Source organism: Anoplophora glabripennis, unplaced genomic scaffold (genome assembly GCF_000390285.2).
Source record: "Anoplophora glabripennis isolate ALB-LARVAE unplaced genomic scaffold, Agla_2.0 scaffold427, whole genome shotgun sequence".
NCBI lineage: Eukaryota > Metazoa > Arthropoda > Insecta > Coleoptera > Cerambycidae > Anoplophora > Anoplophora glabripennis.
In genome coordinates, this window is record NW_019416532.1 from 40,317 (window position 1) to 58,197 (window position 17,881).

General features: G+C 32.4%; 1 protein-coding gene across 1 annotated transcript in view; it reads right to left on the reverse strand.

Moving 5' to 3' along the window:
- The window catches only part of LOC108909330 (leucine-rich repeat-containing protein 15-like), a 50,987-nt gene extending 33,773 nt beyond the window's left edge, over positions 1-17,214 (reverse strand). Inside the window, exon 1 of the mRNA XM_018713643.1 lies at positions 17,146-17,214. The gene's annotated coding sequence lies outside the window, so the exon portion shown is untranslated. The remainder of the gene's footprint in view (positions 1-17,145) is intronic.
- Positions 17,215-17,881: the final 667 nt, after the last annotated feature.

Here is a 17,881-nt window from a genome sequence, read left to right on the forward strand (position 1 = left end):
CTTTTCGCTTTGTCTTTGTTATTCCACTACCTACTTTCCTACATTATTTACTGAAATCTCTTGATGAAAATTTATTTAGTTACTTATTTGAAAATATATATAGTGGATGTTCTACATAATTGACTCAGGTCAGAATTATCGATCTAGAGGCTTCTGTATATTTCAGAAATTTATTGATGGCAATATTTTTATGAAAAATATTATATTGTAGAACTCAGAGGCATTTTGCAAATTTATATACTGAGTGTTTCACAAAAATGACGGACTAGGATCTTCTTCTCATTTCACTACCTACTTTCCTACATTGTTTATTGAAATCTCTTGATGAAAATTTATGTAGTTACTGACCAGACGCTTTCTTTGAAAATCCATATACTGGATGTTCTACATAATTGACCCAGGTCTGAATTATCGGTCCAGAAGCTTCTATATATTTCAGAAATTTATTGATGGCAATATTTTTATGAAAAATCTTATATTGTAGTAATCAGAAGCATTTTACGAATTTATATACTGAGTGTTTCATAAGAATGACACGGGCGGCCTAGCATCTTTTTCTCATTTCACTACCAACTTTCCTACATTATTTATTGAAATATCTAGATGAAAAGCTGTATAGCAGACTCTTTTTTTGAAACTCCATATACTGGATGTTCCGAATTACGGACAGATTAGAACGACGATAAAAATGACGATAACGATGATGATAAAATGATATTTTCGAAAACATACATTGTTTTGCCTAGTTTTAATAGTTTTTGTAACAAGAAGAAATTTTTCGTGTATTAAGCGCATTAAGACTTACTTAAGAAATACGATGACACAAGAGCGCTTAAACAACTTATCAGTATGGCGATAGTAAAAGAACTATTACAAAGTCTTATGAAGACATTATAAGTAAATTTGCAAATTTAAAAGACCGACGAATAGACCTGTTTTATAACAAGTGAAACTTTTTTAAATATTTTGTTAAAAGTGGAGGCAAACAAAAAGCTAGCGGCGTTGTTTTATATGCAATTAGATAAGTTAGCTGGCTACCTTTAGGCCAGGAAAAAGAGCTGGGAAATTACCAAGACTGTTTACTGAAGTTTATTTGTGACTTTTGAATTAAACATTTATAAACTGCGTTATTATCACCAGAACGTTTTGGTATCGCATCATCTCATTCCTTATCACTGTCTAATAACTAACATGAAATCTGGAATCGGTAAGTTGAATAGTTTACAAGTTATAGCCTTATAAACAAATGAACTAATTATTAGTCTGGACGATCCCGAGCATCTTCCACAATCGCACTGATTTTTGTCATGGTAGATTTCATAATAATAATACAATGAAATCTATCATTTTTTTTTAATTTCAAATTTGCAACCTGGAAAGATTTTTTACTTTTTAGGCCTTAGATGCAAAATGAAATATACGACGCACGCACGTGATATATTTATATATTATTACATATTCGGAAAACTTATGAAAAGAGCTTTAAGTTAAAAAAAAATCGTCAAGATTCGTTGAAAAACTACGGAGTTACAGTTACAGTCAAATATATTATTTTCAAGCGAATTTCGCTTTTTTAACAGCAGGACTATGAATATTATAAAAAAGTATTTTACTGTTTTCTCGTGGAAATGAACGGAAAAAAGTTATAAGCGAAAAACGTGAATTTACGTAAAAATTATACAATTAACCAGCCTGTAAACAATCTTCCCCCCCCCCCATTTTTTTGACAGTGGAAACTAATATGTTATTGTACATAATATTTAGCATCTATAGTAATAAATTCAGGTTGCCGAAACAAAAAGTCATGTCCAACTCTATATTTCTTGGCCTACTTATGAAAATTTGTTTTTATGTTTTTTTCATATTTTTTAATATTCTTGAATCAAATAGAAACAATTTTTAATTATTAGGTAAATATATAATTGTGTTGTTTTTATATTAATTTTATTGTAAATAACATTTTTAAAGTTCTGATGTTTAATTTTCTAATGTTATTTAAGAACATATTAATAAATAGTTGCGTAAATACATATTTCTATTTTTACAAAAAAAACTGCATATTTCATTTAGTCGTTTGACCTTGAAAATTTAAAAAGTTTTGCCCGAATCACTTTTTTTTTCCTTACTGACACGGGCCTCACCTATACACCATGTCACGAGTCGTCACTGGTTTTATGCAAAAAAAAGTAAAATGTTTCATTTAATTATAATGCGTGGAAGCTTACGCATTACTAAGTATTTTATAGTTTTACACCTGTATTTAAAAAATTATGAGTTTCCTGTCAAATGTTTCTAGAAATTTAATGTTGATTAATGACGTACAGTTTTTAGCCAAGTATTTTAATTACACACTGTATAGAAACAATAAAAAACAGTGAGTGTTCTGTATACTAAGAAAATATTTGAGTTGAAAAGGAAAATTTCGATAAAGAAATACTGCTTGCAAGTGATACATTTCACTCGTAGCCTGGGTAAAAACTTGTCGAAAGATAAAACTCGGCCGGGCGCTGGTGGTATTGAATTAAGTGGCCAGAGTGATCCTGGGAGATCCTGCCAAATCATTAATAGGGATTTTACAGGCACTTCCAGTTGGAATCCTGCCCGGCCTAATCCGTGGTTTATGCTTCCCGTGTAAATTCCAGTACTCCTCCGGAACCGATCGCGTCTTTTAGAAGTCTAATGCGATTATTAGCTTAATCTGTGGATGTTGCCTTGGTACCAGACTGGGCCCTCGAAGTAGAGCCGCGTTCAGGCAATATCGCTTATATAATGTTGTATAGGTGGTATTGGTCGAGGCCGATAAGGAGGATACCAATGAAATAAAGTCGAGAAATCTTTTAAATCTACGCATCTACGAAACTCAAGCTCGAAAAACGTAATTCACTGAGGCGTTTTAAAGGTATGCGAATATTATTATTTGTATTCTGATAAAGTAACATCTGAACTGTTGCAACATCTCGATTCTTCCCATTCAAAGACAAAATTACAGCTTCTGTGTGACGAAATTCAAAAAATCACTAATTGTCTATTCAATTCATTGCTTGAAGCAAATTAGAGAGCACTGAAAAAAATTGTATAGCAAAAAATTATATCTTCCGCCGTCATTTTAATATTTTAAATCCAGCATGGTTTGGCAGCCTGGTGGCAAATGTAAAAAGACAATTATGTAGTGTATATCTGGATCTGATCAAAGCTATATCACTAGGCTTAGTGCGGCGCCGAGTGTAACAGGACCGTAGTCAGATCACGAATGAAAATATTAATATGTTTACAGAAAATATGTCTCAACATGGTACTATTACCAAAGAGCAAGGCTAAGTAGAGGATATTATACCTATACATATTTAAATGACACCACTTACCCGATAAACCTTAGTGCTGAGACAAAGCTTCCGTGGCATATTGGAAGGAGTTAAAACATATTACTACGTGCTTTTCTAAGTTTTCTTTAGTGAAACGACGTTTATCACTTAATATTAACTTGTGTAGGGAAAATGACCGTTCAACATCTACTGTTGACAACGGACAGTATGAGAAATTGTTGAGGCATGAACTATACTCGTATATTAATATATTTGCTGGTAACTCCTGATGTGTACCAGATAAAACTGTACATATGTTTTCCAAAATGGTGTATCCTGGACTTTTTTCCAACACACTCTGCATTTTTTCTTTTATCGTACTATTGACTGGGCGCATATTATTGGTATCGTATATATTTTTTTGTACATCATCCATTATATCAAATGTAACAAAAGCCAGATCCGAGTAATTTATGGGGCGGTTTTCAGAAAGACTGGGGCTCAATACTTCTAAGAATAACCACAGTCAAACGAGGGTCAAGTAGTATGGGCACCTCATATGTATTTAGAGGGTGGTCTAAAGAGCTTTTGTCGCGGAGACTAATAATTTTACAGACCGATAATTAGAACAATCCCAAAACACTTCGGGTTAAGCAACTTCTTGAAAACGTATTACTATGTGACAATAACCTGTTGCCTCCGGAAGGCGCCAGCCTCTGCTGGGACAGAACAAAGAAACCCATATTTTAAATAACGCGCGAAAACACGAGAAAAGCTGTCTCGTATCGTTTGTGGTACGAGGTCACAAGAGGAAGGTGTAGGGTTATTTGTAAGTTTAGTCTCAATATTTAGACCAGTGTAAATTCAGTCAATTAGATAACTATTATCATTGTATATTTATGCCAAAGCGTCTCGATATTCAGGGTTCCCGCCAGTAAGATAAGAACAGAAACGTCTGGACCCAAGAAATGGACGTGTCGAAGCGAGGTGTCGAATTCAGGAGAAATCTCCGAAAAAAAGGGAGTTTTTCCTTGGGTTCCACATTGAGCAGTACTTAGTTTTAGAGTCTCGTGTTAATTAATCATGAATACAGTATTTCCAAATTTTGTTATGGTTCTCGCATTCCCTGAATCTCGGTACGCTGTCGCGTGTAAATAAATTAATTAATAATGTTGTTCGAGCCCGATGTATCGTTATTTTGTTTGTTTGTTTTATTTTTACTGTTACTAGAACCCTTCCTGGAAGTTTTGGTGTTTCTTTCTTGTTCTTCCAACTTAAGTGTCACCCTATACAACCAACCACTGGATTACATTCTACATGAGCGACGTACGGTAAGTATCTGAAATTCATTCTCTGAACGTACAACATTTCTAAGTTCCCACGTATTAATTAAAGTGTAATGATAATTATAAACTCCCTTTCGAGAAGTTAATAGTAAACTCTTTTGTCAGTAATACCGTTATGATACTGGTCATAGCGGTAGATAGATAAATAAAGAAATAACCCCTCAGGTTACACAAATTGTTCATTTAGGGATAGTCCACGTGATTCCAATTTACAGAATTACGGAATGTGAGGTTCTCTAATTTATTTAGTGGAATATTGCTTGAAAGAAAGGCGTCTGTAAGTTCATAAAAAAATAGAGAGTCTTCAGGATCACTGTCAAACCACATTTGAAATAATTCCCTTTTGACATTTTACTTCATTTTCCCTCCCAACTAATAGTTGTTAGTGTAAATTATGTTACTATTTATAAATAGTTATTTAAATACACATGGCGAATACAATTTACAGCAGACGTAAAAAAGAAAGGTATCGACGCAACACCAACTACTACAAGATTCCGTATATAACTGAGCAATAACTGTTCAAAGCGCGAGTCAGCTGTGAAGGTCACCGACCCCCGCGCCGGCTCTGTTAGATTCTGCACATGCACTAAGCCTACCTATAACCATATTAACTATTTCTTGATTCGTGTACATGCTTTTTCATAATATCATACACAAACTTGTAAATGAAAGCACAAATATACACTATAGTCTGTTGCGTCCGCAAGTAATAATTTAGTATTAGTATTAGATATTAAGAAGTATTTTTGTGTAAAAACATTGAATAATTATTCCATAGAGAAATTTGTTGTGTTTGCAATTTAATTTTTCGTTTTTTTTGTAATATTTTTTTGTATAAAGTATTTTTACTTCACGGGAAAAATGGTTGCAAGCGGCACTTCGAAAACCGACTCGTTTGTGTACGCACGTGAATTGACCGTCAAGTGAATTTTCGTTAAAATCTGACAAGCTGCAGACCATTGTACATTGCACCAACAGAGCTGTATCATCGGTATGACTCTTTGCAACCAGTCGCTTTTATTTTTTCGTAATCAATTTTGTTCATTCACATACAGTCCGCTAAATTCGTAACACCGTCACTAGACACTAAAATAAATAACTTATAAGGTTTTGCATTCACACTACACAAACAACTTCTCCTAAACCGTACTGAAAACTATAATAAAAAAGTAACAAAACGTTTGTTTTTTACCCATTTACCATTACGGCATATCATACCAGGTGTGAAGTCAACTGGCAGTAGCGGATTTTCAGAGGCGACAATACGGCATGTTAACAGAACAGCGGAGGCTAGCCTCCGTTGATCTTCATAACCGTTCAGAAAAGATCTGATTCTGCATCTATTCACGGTATAATTTTGTTGCTAGTCTACTAAATTGTTATCAATTATCGCTCTCTAACAATTGATTTAAAAAGTTAACAGCTAGCAACAGTTTAATTCCTTCAAGAATTAAAGTACAGTTTGAAAAAGTAATTGTCTCAACTATTTATTTGATAAAAAAAAGCAATTCAGATTCGTATTTAGGGAAACACGCACTATATTCACTTTCCCCTGAATACTACACAAATACCGAGTTATCCCAGGGAGTTGATATATTTTTTTATTTGTATAGTACATTTTTCGACGTAAGACGCCGCGACAGGAACCTACCACAGCGATTTTAATGTACTTCCCTCCCATTTACATACCTTTGGCAGTACCCATGGGAATAACTAATGTTTTCAGCTAGACTCCCCTTTCATGTCATCTCGACGTGTATTAATATTCACTCGAGTCGTTATATTTACCTTTTGTGTGTAACTTGCGATACTTGTTCAAACATTTTAATGTACCTTAATAGAATAATTTGTATGTAAATTTGCCGGCTTCATCGAACAACGTGTCCTATCCGAATCGATGGGGTTTACTTAAGTGAGATTCTACACAGGGTGTCCGAGGTTTAATTGTCACATGTTCGACAAGCAGCGGAATGCTGCAAAATAACCACAAAAATCTTATGCGAGGTAGGGTCAAAGATACTTGACAAGAAAGCCTAGAGAGCTTATGTTTGATTTGGCAACAGTGTGTAGTGTATGATCTGGATATCGGTTGTTATAAAAATTGCATTGTGCTTCTTCATATGTCCGCGGTTAGGGTGAATAAGAGGAATTTTATTTTACATTTTACGAAAAAAAGGCTGGAATTTTAATTTTACATTTTTCCAAGTAGTAAATCTTTCATAGTTGTTTGGGTATTTTGCAGTAATTAGTTAGTTATTGATAATAGTTTTTAATAAGTTGATGGTGTAGTGTTTAATATATATAATATATTAATTTACCACGTAAAAATGGCAGGAGTGAGGTGTAGTGTTACAATTTGCAATAATAATTTTTATAGTGCTAACCAAGACAATTTAAAAATTTTATTTTGAAGACTCAAACTTTGAACGCGATCTTCAAGCAGAGCTATTAAGTTTATCATCAAGAAAAAGACTTAAAGAAACCAGGTTAAATGTTAAATTTCTAGTTTAACTGATTACATTCACTTCAAAAAGGACTAAATTTATTGTTATTGTTGTATAACTGGAAATTTTCAGTATCTATCGAAATGTGATTTTAATATTTTTGTAAAGTTGAAAATTTTTCTTAAAATTAAATGTTATATGAAAAGTTCTGCCAGAATAACTTTTCCTCCTCTTCCTTTCATTTTACTCTTTCAAGGCTAAAAACTACTGTATAGTTTACTTGTAAAAACTTAAGATTTTTTTAATTCGGAACATCAACTGTAAAAGGATAAATATGATAACTGTAGTTGGTACGTACAAAAATAAATTATGTTGCAGCCTATTATAAAGAATTAAAGTACTTTGGTAAGTTATTTGAAATTTAACTAAAGACAAAAGTAGATACAATAAGATCATATAAATTGTACACAATTTTTATTTTGAAGGCAAGAGAATATTGTAACATTTTAGACTCAAATCACTTGTTAATTAATCATAATCATAACTGATTAAATTTATTATTTTATGCTAAAAGGAACGTGGTACAAGAAAAGTGACAGTTTTAAATTTGCCTCTTATTTTCTTATAGGATATGCAATGAGTCAGAAAGAGATGTCGGTTGAACGAAGATAAACTGAGGAATTTGGTGACGTATTTGTTTTTTATTGGCTGATTTACTTTTGCGGCGACCGTCTTTTTACGGATCGTGATTGTTATTCACCTACCCCATAGACAGAGTTGCCAAATGTAGCGATTTATCGCCATTGTGGCGACATGACACCATACTCTAATGGCTGCCAAAATTTCACATAGCAACTAACGATTTTTATATTTTTATACGACAGTAGTAATTATTTGTATAAAGTGTTACTTGTTTAGATTTTCTTTTTTTTTCCCTCTCAGTAGTTATTTTGATCGGTCTAATAAATGTATTACGATTTGACATTAATTCTACGATATGCCTGTGACACCTTTTGTTCAAAAGTCATACTTATATCGACTTTATATTATACTACCGCTGTACAGCGAGGTTCTTATCCTAGCTATATACTGTAATTTAATAATTTTAAGTGATGCTAGCGCCAAAATATCCCTGGTGGCAGAAATCGCCGTCTTAAGTGTTATTTTAATGTATTTTCGTTCATTAAAAAAAAGATTTGTTCAAATAGCAGAGAGACAAGGGCAGCTGCGCGACAACTCGCCCGTTGAGAATGGGTCCCTGTAATAAGGCTGTACCTGCGATGAAATACAGCGTCAGATTCCGCCACCGCGAAGTTTGATGTATGTGGTCGTTTTCGTGATTTTTACGAGCTTGATGACAGCGCTATGGGGTGTTTTGGGAGATAAAATGGAAATTGCGGAATGAAAATGACTGCTACGTGCTGATTTTCACCGGGAAGGTCGAAGGGTTCATTACAAGTTTCAGGGGTAGCTACTTCTTCCTGACAGTTTGGATACACATCCCGAGCAAAAAAAGCTTTTTAACAGAGGCAGGCAATCCGAATGGGCTTTTACATCGAATACACTAAAAATAAAGGCTCGAATAATTCAAAAACCTTTATATTTCATAAAACCGTAGACGAAAGAAAAGATACCACGTGTATTATCTTCGTTACTACTCGAGGACAATAAATCCACTTTCTACTGGAATAATCCACAAAGGCAACGCTCATTTTTAACTAGCCAAAAAAATCCAATATCCTTTTCCACGTCCGCTCGACATGTCTTGTTACAACCGCGTACTTCTCTTTGGTAGATAGCCGCAAAAAGTTCAAAGTGAATAAAGGACAAAAGACTAAATGGGCCGCTTACGGCACAGGGCACCGAGCAGAAAAGTGCATCTTTATTCTCCCGGGTACACAGACAAAATGACAGCGCTTTCCGCAGCGGCCCCAGCCCGGCAGATCGGTCGTCAAAGAGCCGGATTTTTTGTTGGGAACTGCCTTTTTACAGGACGAGCGATCAGTCATGCAAATCTTGCTGAGCAGGTGTGAGGAACACAGCGATTATCAGGACAAAACAAGGAGCACGAGATCATTGTTCGAATACAGACAACGATACGTCAGATTGTAGCGACAGACAAATGGTTTATTTCAAGTAAACTAATGAATTGCTTATTACAACCAAACATAAAGTCATACGTATTAAATAATACTCAAGATTATCAGGAACAGATGAAACATATAACAATGATTTGTAATTAATAAATATATTTGAATGCGGACAATAAGTCAGTCCGTTGCAACAAATAAACGGTTTATTTAAAATAAACAAACTATTTGCTTATTACAATCAAACGTAAAGTTATACTAAATAATATTCAAGATTATCAGGACAACAGATGCAATGATTTGCAATTAATAAATGCTTTAAGTCAGCTTGTTACAACAAATAAACGGTTTATTTAAAATAACAAACTACATATTTGCTTATTACAGCCAAACGTAAAGTTATAGATACTAAATAATAAGTACTCAGGATAATTAGGGCAACAGATAAAATAAATGCAATCAAATGTAAAGGAGGAGGGCCCCTAAGGCCGGTTTTTGGTCTAATTTATTTTTGGCTGAAAAAAATCTGAAAATTTTTTTTTAGTACCTACTAGCAATACTGAATCGTTTCCGCCCTAAACCTCCCTCATTTCCCCCTTCACCCTTTTAAATGCCGGGGAAACCATCGCTTATTAGAGGAATCTTTAAAGAGACGCGAAAGACATTCAATTCCTATGAATCTTACAAATGAAGAGTTTTTTGAGTCGCTGATCACGCATCTGATCTCAGAATCATGAAATTCAAAATGGCGGATCCAATATAGCGGACAAAAAAATTGAAATGTCTTCAAAATGCATGAATTTTTTTGAAATGGGATTTTTTGGGTCTATGATTACGAATCTGGACTCTAAATCACGAAATTCAAAATGGCGGATTCAATATGGCGGACAAAAGAATTAAAATGTCTTTAAAATGGATGAATTTTTGTGTAGTAGGGTTTTTTGGGTCTCTGATTACGAATCTGAAGGCAGAATTACGAAATTCATAACGACGTATTCCATATGGCGGACAAAAAAAGATCTTCATAATCCTCAAATATTTGTTTATAGAAACTTTCTTGGATCACTGATTACAATTATTATGAATTCAGAATCACGAAATTCAAAGTGCCTAATCAAATATGCACAAATATGTATGTATAATTGTTGATTTTTTCTTTTTCGTTTTATTCAAGGTAAATGTGTGTCATCTCATTTAAGGGGGTGGAGGGGAAAAGGAGGGGATTGGTCCGTTTAGGATGAAAACGATTCGGTATTGCTAGTAGGTACTAAAAAAATTTTTTTCAGATTTTTTCTGCCAAAAATAAATTAGGCCAAAAACCGGCCTTAGGGACCTCCTCCTTTATAGATACTAAAACAATACTTTTGTTTAGTCAAATATTTAAAAAATGTATTGATACTTCTATTCACTAAATGTGTCTTCCACTTACGAATAAGTAGTGGCAAACATAAAATATAGAAAAATAGAAAATAAATAAAAGATAGATAAAAATGCATATAGAATTCCAAGCTTTGTTTTTATGATAATTTTTATGATAAATCTGACTATTTATTAAGGTCTTTTCTTAGCTATTTCAAAAATCTAATATTTAATATTAGACTAGTCTTAACTAGTTGGCACTAGTCTTAACAAGTTACAACTAGTCTTAACTAGTGACAACTTGTTACAAAAGTATGATGTTATAAATAAAAGATATTAAAAGATAATACAAAAAATGCAGTAACTAAATTGAAAAATAAAATAAATCGATATCCTGATGTTTTAAAAACTAGTCAATTTATCAATTAAATAGTACTACCAAAGCAAAATGATGAAATCACCTGAATTGTGACATTTATTAAAAAGTCTAATCTTAAAATCTCGTGAAATTGTACATATTTAAGTATTTCTGTATTGTTTCTTTGTAGTCCAGATCCAAGTACCTATGAATTGTATATATTCCACTACCTGTAAATGGGTGAAAAATTTAAATTTTATCATTATTTTTTTTTAAAATGTCTTCGCTATTAGCTGTTGGTTTTCCTGGTGTATTTACTTATAAATTAAAAAATAATACTTTAGAATTTTTTCATCTCTCCCGGTGTCTTTGTTCCCGTTCTCTCGGGTTAAATGCCTATAAAAAGTCCATTTTACAAAAATTACAAAGCCATCTTAGAGAAATTACGTATACTGTGGTAATTCCACTTTAGCTACTTTCATTTACAAGCCCCAAGAAGACATTAAAGAGTCAGGGGACAGGAGTAACGTGATTGTCTTAATACAGATAACGCGGCTCAAAAAATCCTTTACAGAACGGAAGCGGAAAGTGAAATTCTAGCGGAAAATATGTACAACAGGGAAGTCTTGATGTGAAGTGCAGGGTTTCTATTGCAAAATACTCATGCGTTTCACATGAAGGTTCTAAGAATACCCAGTGAAAAATTAATTTTTAATAAAGCACCCGCTGGGTGGCGGCGGACCCCTTTTGAAGTTTCGGTTTTTCGCAGTTTATTAAATAGTAATCTCACATCTTTTTGATTCATAATTCCGTACATTTCGTGGACCGTTTGCAAAGGGAAATTAAATAAGAAAGTGCGTCAGGTAGGACTTTAAGAGATTGGTAGAGATTAAATAAACATCCAGTTACTTCGGCGAGGGAGATTTTATTTGCTTATAATTTGCCGACGAAAAATGTATCGTAAATTATATGAAAGGCCGATATTAAAAATATTTATATAAGCGTAATGGATGGCAAATTTTTTTAAAGCGCGAAGATTTATTATTTAAGAGAACGAAACGAAAAAAAAATTATTTCGTTTTAACGGTACCATATTCGTCAGAATAATTTCATTGCATTTTCCTATAAGCTACACTCATTACTTCCCCATGTTAATGTGGTTGCCTAAATCACAGCAAGACGAAGGAAACTTCGGTATTGGGACGGCAATGGGTTTATGGCTTTTTCTTGTCTTAGCTAAAAGTTCGAGAGTGTTAAAAATAAATTGTAAAGAATCGATAATTTGGATTAATCCAAGTCGTAGCAGCAAAATTTGTGTAATACAGGGTGTCTGATAAGTATATGGCATACTCTTGGGAGTGTATAGGGAAGGTCAAAATAACACTAGTTTGTCATATAATAAAATCCTAAAGTGCCCCTTAAAAGAGATACAAGGGTACCCAGCTATTTACCTTTTCAGCTTTAACTTTTGAACCGACGTGTATCTATAATTTAATGAAATTTTAATATTTTATGTTGGCCATAATGGCTCATAAAACCATGTTACAGTAAATGTTTTACACCTTCAGAGAAGTCATGAATGAACTTGCCACCACAATCGTTGGGCCAAAATTTTGACAGGTGTCATTTTATAAAGCAAAAAACTGCATTTTTAAATACTTTCCTCATTCCTCTTTAAAAAAGGTACTCTACATCTGTTTCGATAAAATTAGCCGTTTTCGAAGAAATTAGGTTGTTGTTTTTGTATCATGATTAAACATTGACTTTCGAAAATTTAATTATCAAGTTTATTAACATAAGCTACTTAAACACAATAACTAAATTTATAAATTTTAACTTTTAACATATTTTTTTTTCGATTGTACCCTTCCAATTACCTGTATCGGCGACACTGCTTTTCAGAATGAAACCGTTTGCACATTATTCTTAACGCATAATTGATGTTTACTCGAGTACAAATTTTGACATTTTTAGATAATTAAGGAAAACCATTTGGAAAGTAACAACTTCAACACACTGTATCTTTTTTTGAAACATATACTTGTATACTGTTCTGATTGGTACATTTGAGTTACAACAGTAAAAAAAAAACAAGAACAATTCCTATGACACAGGACACAGAGGAACTCCAAAGTTACAAATCTAAATTGAAATTTACATTGACGCTATGCAATTTATACAGGGTAAGTCAGTTTTTTGTAGACAAACTTTAACAGGAGATAGAACACATGTTTTTAAAAAGAAAAGTTCCTATAAACATATGTCGTAGAAGGCTTCGTTTTCGAGATAGAGGGTGTTGAATATTTTTTTTCTCGAATTTTCATTATAATTTATAAACGAATTATTAGATTCTTTTCATGTTTGGAAGATAATGCCTATTAATTAAGAAGCATAAAACAAGCGATAAGAATGTTCAAAAACTTGCACAGTGACGGAGTGGAGGGGGTGCTCAACCCCTTTCTTAATCAGAACTTCTACGGCAATGACTTTTTTGTTAAAAAAACTGTTATTTTCGTTATCTACATACAGTTTAACAAAAATAATGTCCCTTCTTCTGTTTCGAAATTCCTGTGCGTTTCCAAGTTATTTTGATTTTTAGTGTTTGATGTGGTACTAAATTAATTTATTTATTATCAATTAGCGGCTAAATATTTAATTCTTTCAACGAAACCTACCTAAATATGGTTTGTTAAGGATTCTAAAAAGCCGAAATCTCTTTTTCTTCATCTCTTTCCAATGCAGTCAAAATAAATATTTGTTATATCAAGCCATACTCAAATATAAGACTTTTATAAGTTGAAATCTGTTTAGTATACTAATTTTAACAATCCTTATTTATTATGTCCTGCGTAAATACTAATGTACTGCAACTAAATTACAAAAAAAAAAAAACATTGATGTTAATATTTATGGAGAAATTTTTTGAATTTAGAACAAACTTCTTAAAACTTTTTGGCAACTGCACAATAATGTATTGTATGTATGTAATGTAACAGATTTCAACTGATAAAAGTTTTGTATTTGAGTATAGCTTGATAAAACAAATATTTATTTTGACTACATTGGAAAGAGATAAAGAATAAGAGATTTCGGCTTTTTAGAATCCTTAACAAACCATATTTAAGTAGGTTTCGTTGAAAGAATTAAATATTTAGCCGATAATTGATAATAAATAAATTACTTAATTTAGTACCACAACAAACACTAAAAATCAAAATAACTCGGAAATTCACAGGAATTTCGAAACAGAAGAAGGGACATTATTTTTGTTAAACTGTATGTAGATAATGAAAATAACAGTTTTTTTAAAAAATAGTCATTGGCGTAGAAGTTCTGTTTAAGAAAGGGGTTGAGCTCCCCCTCCACTCCGCCACTGTGCAAGTTTTTAAACATTCTTATCGCTTGTTTTATGCCCCTTAATTAATAGGCATTATCTCCCAAACATGAAAAAAATATAAGCATTCGTTTATAAGTTATAATAAAAATTCGAGAAAAAAAAATTTTATTCAACACACTGTATCTCGGAAACGAAGCCTTCTACGACATAATATGTTTCTAGGAACTTTTCTTTTTAAAAACATGTGTTCTATCTCCTGTTAAAGTTAGTCTACAAAAAACTGACTCACCCTGTATACATCACTTCGTGGCATGACCTTGGGGTCTCATAACTTATCTGAAGGTAGATTGGAAGGTACAGGGTAAACTAAAAATCACATAATAGCGTTGATACTTGGTACATGCCACCTGCTCATTTACAGGCATTTTTTACGCATTTTTACACACCTCCCCACAAAAACTTGGTATTTGCCGAATTGACCGTCACCTTGTCAGCCTGAAAAATTCTCCATTCCCAAATGACAGCCCAATTTATCCCCAACGCGACAAAAACTAGTTTTTCCTGTTCCGATACTCGTACCTATATTTCACATCCATACCACGCCAGACCAAACTCCGCATAAATAGCCATTCATTACGGCTCTAAAATTGGAGCTCGGATTAAATAGCTTATTTAACTGTAATATGTTCGGGATTATTGCGTCGATAATTCGCCGTGTATGACATAGCAAGAGTTTATAATTACCAAACCAGGTTAATCAATTAAACTAATCATCTCTTTATGTTATAACTGAATACTGGTGAATTTATGCTGGGCGCGTTGAATTACTGCAGAGCAGGATAATCCTACTTTTGTCCTACAATTTGAACACCATCCACTTCGACATAATGTGGAATTGTTAAGCTTATAAATAAAGGAGCATCTTACTGTGCCAGACGACGTCGTCGTAAGGAATGTGGTCTATTTCCTTGCAAATTTAAATTTAAATTCAATACCGTGCAAATTATAATAATACACAGGGTGTTATAAGTCACACTGCCATTACAGTATAAGACTGAATAAGGAGGATCTGGAGTATTGCAATGCGAAATCATATTCTCGAATTATTTATAGATTTGTTTTTGTTTTTAATTAATGCCAAAAATTTGTATATTTAACATAGGTTATTATGGGAAATTCTATGATCCATGCCCTTACAATCGAATTACGGGTGAAAAAATATGTACAAATGGTAAAAAGAAAAAAATATAAACATTTACTTAAATCATTAATTAATAGATGAGAGAAGAAAAAAGGTAGGTTACCGCATAATTGACAGAGAAATAAATTATCAAACATAAAAAGTTGTGAGTTGTCGTCCGCCAAGTAAAAACGCGAAGGAGTAACGGCAACAGCGCAATAAAGTATGAATGTAGATAGGTGGCGGGAAATTTAAATAAACGTATGAATACACAAATTAGTAATTTTAAATGGATTACATTCAACTTTTGTTTGTTTGTGTAATTCAATTTGAAATAATAAGATAAAATAGAAAATTTTCAAATGAAGTATGGTTTTTGAAATATTTTTTATTTATAAAGTACGATAAATTATTAATACAAGAAGTAAAAAATACAGCAGCATATAAACAATGAAGTATTTATACTTTGCGTCACAGCGCATATATAACAATCTTATGTATTTTGACAAATTATGAAATTTTTTCCAAAATCGTCAAAAATTGATTTTTTTTTTATTTTTTTTTCTCGTTATTTTATTATTTTCTAGGTTCTGAAAATTTCAAATCAATATTTTAATTTCTAAAGGTTACTCATAATTATTTTAACTTTAAAAGTAGCGTACCAAAAATGTTTGCGAGTGACCTCTAAACATAAATATCAACGTACTAATAATTTTTTTTTATTGAATTTGATGAACAAAACAAAAGAATAGAAATAAATTACGACACTTAAAAAATCCTCGAGGAGGAAGTGTCTCGTAATTTATTTCTATCTTCTGTTCATTAAATTCAATAAAAAAAAAATATTAGTTCGTTGATATTTATTTGTAAGGTCGCTCGAAAACATAGGTATGTACACTACTTTGAAAGTTAAAATAATTATGAGTGACCTTTGGAAATTAAAACATCGATTTGAAATTTTCAGAATCGAGATTTTTTTCCTCCTAGAAAATGATAAAATAACGAGAAAAAAATTTAAAAAAAAATCAATTTTTGACGATTTTGTTTAGTGAGCTTCAGACCTTTTATAAAAAATTATGAAGATCCAAATGTTAAAAATTACTGCGAAGATTTTAAATAAATTTAGTAAATTAAACAATTCATTGTTTTGCACTTTATTTTCGAATAGATAAATAGTAGAAATAATAAATTTCTTAAGAGTATGAAGATACTCTTACAAGGATTAAATTTGAATAATTTTGGAACAGAAACTTTTTATTGCAATAAAACATTGGTTTTATGTTTTATTATATTAAACCTATACTATTCAGTATTTACAACTACTAATGTGACTAATATGACTCTAAATTGAGACTGCACCAAAAGATTTTTATTATATTTATTATTTTTTTAAAATTTCCTTTATTGTAACAGTCTTAACCTTCGTTATCTCAGTTCATTGCTTTTTGACTTACGGTAATTTTGTATTGATGTGTTCAAAATGTCAGCAAAGAACTGTCATTCCGTTGCGCTGTTGCCATATTGCCCGATGTCAAATTTATCGATGAATAACAAAACTAGATTAGATTAACATTGCAATTTAAGATATTCTCAAAAATTATTATGCTTAGGATCCATGTCACATATTTTTTGTTACATTGATGTATACAGTCACCTAGTAAAATTATGGCAGTCAAACTTTTAACACACTGTATAGAACTATGACTAAAAATTATGCAGAACTCACCTGCACCTCACTGTTTATATCAGTGTTTTAACAACTGTCATCTATCAAAAGGTGTAACCGCAACAATCTGCAAGAAAAATAATTATTAATGCTCAATTTATTTACTAATTATTTGCTTTATTAGCAAATTTAAAAAAAAAGTCATATTTACAAGCCTCATTAAGACAGTAGACAGTTACTGTAAATTACTCTAGTACGCTAGCAGCATAAGTATTCCTCTACAAAAGATACCGATCTCTATTTGCGTAGAGGATGTTACAAAAATTATTCAATGTGCATCACCACGAATCTAATGATATATGCAAATAACGTTTAGGCAGGTACGCCGTTTGTAGAATTAGGCAACAGTTTGTTGACTTCTAACGCCTTTTCCGGATTTGGTAGCGCCATGCGGAAAAGATAGATCTGATAGCCGTTTACGAGCATTGACATTAGGATAAGGAAATAGTCGCCTTGAATAGCACTGCAACTGTCTTTGTCGGTTCCATGTTGAAAGTGAAGGGCGATCCTAATCTATGTGTGCTATGTCGCGCCAGATATGGTACCGATTGACAACAATTCATTCAGTTTCGTGGACGTTATCATATGGTCGTCCCAGTTTTTTAGTTACAAATGTACAGGGTCATATGCACTTCCTGTTGAATTATTATTAATGAAATACCTGAGTCACCCTGTAAACAATTTATTAATTGCGCGATTTTAATCCCATTTTTTTAACCTTAGAGCTTGATGAACT